The 8,184-nt window shown below is 40.9% G+C and overlaps 1 non-coding gene across 1 annotated transcript; it reads right to left on the bottom strand.

The window, feature by feature from the left end:
- Window positions 1-2,255: 2,255 nt before the first annotated feature.
- Window positions 2,256-2,363, bottom strand: LOC112700530 (small nucleolar RNA R71). The gene has a single exon (XR_003153437.1). It is a non-coding gene; the product is annotated as a small nucleolar RNA R71 (small nucleolar RNA).
- Window positions 2,364-8,184: the final 5,821 nt, after the last annotated feature.

Genomic DNA, 8,184 nt, shown 5'->3' with positions numbered 1-8,184 from the left:
TGCCATGGTATTGAACACCAAGTTCTTGGGGTTCATGACCGGGGATTATGAGAGTTGTGAAAAGTATTGTTCACAATTTCGCGCACCAAGTTTTTGGCGCCGTTGCCGGGGATTGTTCAAGTTTTGAGCAAGCTTTTGGTGACATCAGTGCCAAGGATTGTTAAGTTTGGACAACTGACGGTTCATCTTGTTGCTTAGATTAGGTATTTATTTTTTTTTTCGAAATTCTTGAAGATGAATTCTAGAGTTTCATGATGATTTGTTGAAGTCTGGCTGGCTGAGAAGCCATGATTTGTTGATCTTTATCAATCTTGCTTTTGGAGCAGTGATCTGCTAAGGCTTGGCTGGCCATTGGCCATGTCTAGTGTTTTGGACCGAAGCTTTCTTTGAGAGCTTGGCTGGCTGTGAAGCCATGTCTAATTCCTGGACCGGAGTCTTAGACTAGCATTGCACTGATTCCTGGAATTCTCATTGAGAATTTTGATATCTTTTTCCACTTAATTTTCGAAAAACACAAAAAATTCAAAAAAAAATCATAAAATCCAAAAATTTCTTGTTTGAGTCTAGTGTCTCATCTTAAGTTTGGTGTCAATTGCATGCATTCATTCATATGTCTTAAGGATCTTCAAGTAATTCTTGATGATTTCTTGCTCTGATCTTTGAATTCTATTGACTTGAGTGTTTTGTGTGTCTCATGTGCATTCTCATTAGTGTCAGTAGTATACAAACTGCTAAGTTTGGTGTCTTGCATGCATTGTTATTTGATTTTAGTTGCATTTTAATTATTAAAAATCCAAAAATATTTTTAATTTGTGTCTTCTCAAGTCAATAATACAGAGAATTGAAGATTCAGAACATACAGCAGAGGAATTATGCAGAAAAAGCTGGGCGTTCAAAACGCCCAGTGAAGAAGGACAGACTGGCGTTTAAACGCCAGCCAGGGTACCTGGTTGGGCGTTTAACGCCCAAAAAGGTATAGTTTTGGGCGTTAAACGCCAGAATGTGCACCATTCTGGGCGTTTAACGCCAGGATGGCACAAGGGGGAAGATTCTGTTTTTCAATGCAATTTTTTTTCAGTTTTCAAAGTTTTTCAAAATCAAATCTTTTTCAAATCATATCTTTTCAATCAAATCTTTTTCAAGATCAATTTCTTTCTATTTTCAAAGATACTTACTATCAATTAATGATTTGATTCAACATTTCAAGTATGTTGCCTTTTCTGTTGAGAAAGGTTTAATGTTCGAATCATATCTTTTCTTGTTAGTCAAGTTTTTAATTTTTTTTCAAAATCAAATCTTTTTAAAATGTTTTTCAAATCATATCTTCTCAATCACATTTTTTTTACCAATCATATCTTCTTAACCACATCTTTTTCAAAATGGTTTTCAATCAAATCTTTTTGATTTCTAATTTCAAAATCTTTTTCAAAAATCACTTTATTTCTTTTCCACTTTCATTTTCGAAAATTAAGTAATGTTTTTCAAAAATGTTTTCAAAATTTTTACTTAATTTTTGAAAATCACTTCCCTTCTTCTCACATCCTTCTATTTATGGACTAACACTATTCCTTGATGCAAAAATTCGAACTCCATCTTCTTGTGATAAGTTCGAATTTTCAACTTCTGTCTTCTACCTTTCTTTTCCTCTGACACTTCAAGGAATCTCTATACTGTGACATAGAGGATTCCACATTTCTTGTTCTCTTCTCTCTCATATGAGCAGGAGCAAAGACAAAGGCATTCTTGTTGAGGCCGACCCTGAACCTGAAAGGACCTTGAAGAGAAAGCTGAGAGAAGCCAAAGCACAACTCCCTTTAGAAGACCTGACCGAATTCTTCAAAGGAGAAGAACACATGGCAGCCGAAAATAACAATGCCAACAATGCAAGGAAGGTGCTGGGTGACTTTACTGCACCTACTCCCGACTTCTATGGGAGAAGCATCTCTATCCCTGCCATTGGAGCAAACAACTTTGAGCTTAAGCCTCAATTAGTTTCTCTAATGCAACAGAATTGCAAGTTCCATGGACTTCCACTGGAAGATCCTCATCAGTTTGTGGCTGAATTCTTGCAAATCTGTGACACTGTCAAGACTAATGGGATTGACCCTGAGGTCTACAGACTTATGCTATTCCCTTTTGCTGTAAGAGACAGAGCTAGGACATGGTTGGACTCACAACCTAAAGAAAGCCTGGACTCTTGGGAAAAGCTAGTCAATGCCTTCTTGGCAAAGTTCTTTCCACCTCAAAAATTGAGTAAGCTTAGAGTGGAAGTCCAAACCTTCAGACAGAAGGAAGGAGAATCCCTCTATGAAGCTTGGGAAAGATACAAACAATTAATCAGAAAATGTCCCTCTGACATGCTTTCTGAATGGAGCATCATAGGTATTTTCTATGATGGTCTCTCTGAACTATCCAAGATGTCTTTGGATAGCTCTGCAGGAGGATCTCTTCATCTAAAGAAGACGCCTACTGAGGCTCAAGAACTGATTGAAATGGTTGCAAATAACCAATTCATGTATACTTCTGAAAGGAATCCTGTGAACAATGGGACTAGTCAGAAGAAAGGAGTTCTTGAGATTGACACTCTGAACGCCATATTGGCACAGAATAAAATATTGACCCAACAAGTCAATATGATTTCTCAAAGTCTGTCTGGAATGCAAAATGCACCAAGCAGTACTAAGGAAGCTTCATCTGAGGAAGAAGCTTATGATCCTGAGAATCCTTCAATGGAAGAGGTGAATTACATGGGAGAACCCTATGGAAACACCTATAATCCTTCATGGAGAAATCATCCAAATTTTTCATGGAAGGATCAACAGAGACCTCAACAAGGTTTCAACAATAATAATGGTGGAAGAAACAGGTTTAGCAATAGCAAGCCTTTTCCATCATCTTCTCAGCAACAGACAGAGAGTTCTAAGCAGAATACCTCTGACGTAGCAACCATGGTCTCTGATCTGATCAAAACCACTCAAAGTTTCATGACTGAAACAAGGTCCTCCATTAGAAATTTGGAAGGACAAGTGGGTCAGCTGAGCAAGAAGATTACTGAACTCCCTCCTAGTACTCTCCCAAGCAATACAGAAGAAAATCCAAAAGGAGAGTGCAAGGCCATCAACATGGCCGAATTTTGGGAAGGAGAAGAGGCAGTGAACGCCACTGAGGAAGGCCTCACTGGGCGTCCACTGGCCTCCAATGAGTCCCCCAATGAGGAACCATGGGAATCTGAGGCTCAAAATGAGACCATAGAGATTCAATTAGACTTACTTCTGCCATTCATGAGCTCTGATGAGTATTCTTCCTCTGAAGAGGATGAGTATGTCACTGAAGAGCAAGTTGCTAAGTATCTTGGAGCAATCATGAAGCTAAATGGCAAGTTATTTGGAAATGAGACTTGGGAGGATGAACCCCCTTTGCTCACCAAGGTATTGGATGACTTGTCTAGGCAGAAACTGCCTCAAAAGAGATAGGATCCTGGGAAGTTTTCAATACCTTGTACCATAGGCACCATGACCTTCAAGAAGGTCTTGTGTGACTTAGGGTCAAGTGTAAACCTCATGCCCCTCTCTGTAATGGAGAAGTTAGGGATCTCTGAGGTGCAAGCTGCAAAAATCTCACTAGAGATGGCAGACAATTCAAGAAAACAAGCCCATGGACTTGTAGAGGATGTTCTGGTTAAAGTTGAAGACCATTACATCCCTACTGATTTCATAGTCCTAGAGACTGGGAAGTGCATGGATGAGTCCATCATCCTTGGCAGACCCTTCCTAGCCACTGCAAAGGCTGTGATTGATGTTGATAGAGGAGAGTTGATCATTCAAGTGAATGAAGAATCCTTGGTGTTTAAGGCCCAAGGATATCCCTCTATCACCATGGAGAGGAAGCATAAAGAGCTTCCCTCAAAACAGAGCCAAACAGAGCCCCCACAGTCAAACTCTAAGTTTAGTGTTGGGAGGCCACAACCAAACTCTAAGTTTGGTGTTGAACCCCCACATTCAAACTCTAAGTTTGGTGTTGGGAGGTTCCAACATAGCTCTAAGCATTTCTGAGGCTCCATGAGAGTCCTCTGTCAAGCTAATGACATTAAAGAAGCGCTTGTTGGGAGGCAACCCAATGTTTTATAATTAACTATTTTCTTTTGTTATTTTATATTTTTTGTAGGTTGATGATCATAAGAAGTCACAAAATCAATGAAAAAAGCAAAAACAGAATGAAAAACAGGAAGAAAAATAGCACACCCTGGAGGACGCACCCACTGGCGTTTAAACGCCAGTGAGGTTAGCTATTGGGCATTTAACGCCCAGTCTGGCACCATTCTAGGCGTTTAACGCCAGAAAGGGGCACCAGACTGGCGTTAAACGCCAGAAAGGGGCAAGAAGCTGGCGTTAAACGCCAGAAATGGGCACCAGCCCGGCGTTTAACGCCAAAAATGGCTAGAAACGTGATTTTGTTTGCCATTTGGTGCAGGGATGACTTTTCCTTGACACCTCAGGATCTGTGGACCCCACAGGATCCCCACCTACCCTACCACTCTCTCTCTTCTTCACCAATCACCTCAACACCTCTTCCCCAAAAACCCCTCACCTATCAAATCTCATCTTTCTCTTCACCACTCACATCCATCCTTCATAAAATCCCACCTACCTCACAATTCAAATTCAAACCACTTTCCCACCCAAACCCACCCTCAAATGGCCGAACATCCCTCTCCCCCTCTCCTATATAAACCCTCCTTCACTCCTTCATTTTCACACAACATACACACCACTTCTCCCCTTCTTGGCCGAAAATTAAAGCCATTCCCTTTCTCCTCATTTCTTCTTCTTCTACTCTCTTCTTTCTTCTTTTGCTCGAGGACGAGCAAACCTTTTAAGTTTGGTGTGGTAAAAGCATTGCTTTTTGTTTTTCCATAACTATTTATGGCATCCAAGGCCGGAGAAACCTCTAGAAAGAGGAAAGGGAAGGCAAAAGCTTCCACCTCCGAGTCATGGGAGATGGAGAGATTCATCTCAAGGGTGCATCAAGACCACTTCTATGAAGTTGTGGCCTTGAAGAAGGTGATCCCCGAGGTCCCTTTTTCACTCAAAAAGGGTGAATATCCGGAGATCTGACATGAGATCCGAAGAAGAGGTTGGGAAGCTCTTACCAACCCCATTCAACAAGTCGGAATCTTGATGGTTCAAGAGTTCTATGCCAATGCATGGATCACCAAGAACCATGACCAAAGTGTGAACCCGAATCCAAAGAATTATTTTACTATGGTTCGGGGGAAATACTTGGATTTTAGTCCGGAAAGTGTAAGGTTGGCATTCAATTTGCCTATGATGCAAGGAGATGAACATCCTTACACTAGAAGGGTCAACTTTGATCAAAGGTTGGACCAAGTCCTCACAGTCATATGTGAAGAGGGCGCCCAATGGAAGAGAGATTCAAGAGGGAAGCCGGTTCAATTAAGAAGGCATGACCTCAAGCCCGTGGCTAGAGGATGGTTGGAGTTCATCCAACGCTCAATCATTCCCACTAGCAACCGGTCCGAAGTTACCATAGACCGGGCTATCATGATCCATAGCATCATGATTGGAGAAGAAATAGAAGTTCATGAGGTTATAGCCCAAGAACTCTATAAGGTGGCGGACAAGTCCTCTACCTTGGCAAGGTTAGCCTTTCCTCACCTCATTTGTCACCTCTGTTATTCAGTTGGAGTTGACATAGAGGGAGACATCCCCATTGATGAGGACAAGCCCATCACTAAGAAGAGGATGGAGCACACAAGAGACCCCACTCATCATGAGATCCCTGAGATTCCTCAAGGGATGCACTTTCCTCCACAAAACTATTGGGAGCAACTGAACACCTCCCTAGGAGAATTGAGTTCCAACATGGGACAACTAAGGGTGGAGCACCAAGAACACTCCATCATCCTCCATGAAATTAGAGAAGATCAAAGAATCATGAGAGAGGAGCAACAAAGACAAGGAAGAGACATTGAGGAGCTCAAGCACTCCATAGGATCTTCAAGAGGAAGAAAGAGCCGCCATCACTAAGGTGGACCCGTTCCTTAATTTCCTTGTTCTTTATTCTTCTGTTTTTCGAATTCTAGTGCTTATGTTTATCTATGTTTGTGTCTTGTGATCATTAGTGTCTTAGTGTCTATGCCTTAAAGTTATGAATGTCCTATGAATCCATCACCTTTCTTGAATAAAAACGTGCTTAAATTGAAAAGGAAAGAATTGCATGAATTTTGAATTTTATAACAGTTTAATTATTTTGATGTGGTGGCAATATTTTTGTTTTCTGAATGTATGCTTAAACAGTGCATATGTATCTTGAATTTGTGGTTCATGAATGTTGGCTCTTGAAAGAATGATGAAAAAGGAGACATGTTACTGAGGATCTGAAAAATCATTAAAATGATTCTTGAAGCAAGAAAAAGCAATGGAAAAAAAATCGAAAAAAAAAGAGAAAAAGAAAAGAAAACGAAAAAAAGGAGAGAAAGAAATAAAGTTGTGATCCAAGACAATAAGAGTGTGCTTAAGAACCCTGGACACCTCTAGTTGGGGACTCTAGCAAAGCTGAGTCACAATCTGAAAAGGTTCACCCGATTATGTGTCTGTGGCATGTATGTATCCGGTGGTAATACTGGAAGACAGAGTGCTTTGGGCCACAGCCAAGATTCAACAAGTAGCTATGTTCAAGAATCATCATACTTTACTAGGAGAATCATTAACACTATCTGGATTCTAAGTTCCTAAAGAAGCCAATCATTCTGAATTTCAAAGGATAGAGTGAGATGCCAAAACTATTCAGAGGCAAAAAGCTAAAAGCCCCGCTCATCTAATTAATACTGATCTTCATAGATGTTTTTGGAATTCATTGCATATTCTATTCTTTTTATCTTATTTGATTTTTAGTTGCTTGAGGACAAGCAACAATTTAAGTTTGGTGTTGTGATGAGCGGATAATTTGTACGCTTTTTGGCATTGTTTTTAGTATGTTTTTAGTATGATCTAGTTAGTTTTTAGTATATTTTTATTAGTTTTTAGTTAAAATTCACTTTTCTGGACTTTACTATGAGTTTGTGTGTTTTTCTGTGATTTCAGGTATTTTCTGGCTGAAATTGAGGGACCTGAGCAAAAATCTGATTCAGAGACTAAAAAGGACTGCAGATGCTGTTGGATTCTGACCTCCCTGCACTCGAAGTGGATTTTCTGGAGCTACAGAAGCCCAATTGGCGCGCTCTCAATGGCGTTGGAAAGTAGACATCCTGGGCTTTCCAGAAATATATGATAGTCCATACTTTGCCCAAGATTTGATGGCCCAAACCGGCGTTCAAAGTCACCCTCAGGAATTCCAGCGTTAAACGCCGGAACTGGCACCAAAATGGGAGTTAAACGCCCAAACTGGCACTAAAGCTGGCGTTTAACTCCAAGAGGAGTCTCTACACGAAAATGCTTCATTGCTCAGCCCAAGCACACACCAAGTGGGCCCGGAAGTGGATTTTTATGTCTTTTACTCATCTCTGTACACCCTAGGCTACTAGTTTTCTATAAGTAGGACCTTATACTATTGTATTTTCATCTTGGTTCTTCTGGTTCCCTCTCTGGGACCGAAGCCAATGATCACTCTTGTTCTTATGTATTTTCAACGGTGGAGTTTCTACACACCATAGATTATGGTGTGGAGCTCTGCTGTACCTCGAGTTTTAATGCAATTACTATTGTTCTTCCATTCAATTCCGCTTGTTCTTGTTCTAAGATATCACTTGATCTTCAACTTGATGAATGTGATGATCCGTGACACTCATTATCATTCTCACTTATGAATGTGTGACTGACAACCACCTCCGTTCTACCTTCGATTGAGTGAATATCTCTTGGATTCCTGATTGCACGATGCATGGTTGATCGCCTGACAACCGAGTGCTCGTCTGACAAACGAGCCAACCATTCCGTGAGATCAGAGTCTTCGTGGTATAGGCGAGAACTGATGGCGGCATTCAAGAGAATCCGGAAGGTCTAACCTTGTCTGTGGTATTCTGAGTAGGATTCAATGATTGAATGACTGTGACGTGCTTCAAACTCCTAGCAGGCGGGGCGTTAGTGACAGACGCAAAAGAATCGATGGATTCTATTCCGGCCTGACCGAGAACCGACAGATGATTACCCATGCTGTGACAGAGCA

The sequence above is a fragment of the Arachis hypogaea genome, chromosome 6, assembly GCF_003086295.3.
Source record: "Arachis hypogaea cultivar Tifrunner chromosome 6, arahy.Tifrunner.gnm2.J5K5, whole genome shotgun sequence".
Taxonomy (NCBI): domain Eukaryota; kingdom Viridiplantae; phylum Streptophyta; class Magnoliopsida; order Fabales; family Fabaceae; genus Arachis; species Arachis hypogaea.
This window is presented reverse-complemented; position numbering and strand designations above follow the sequence as displayed.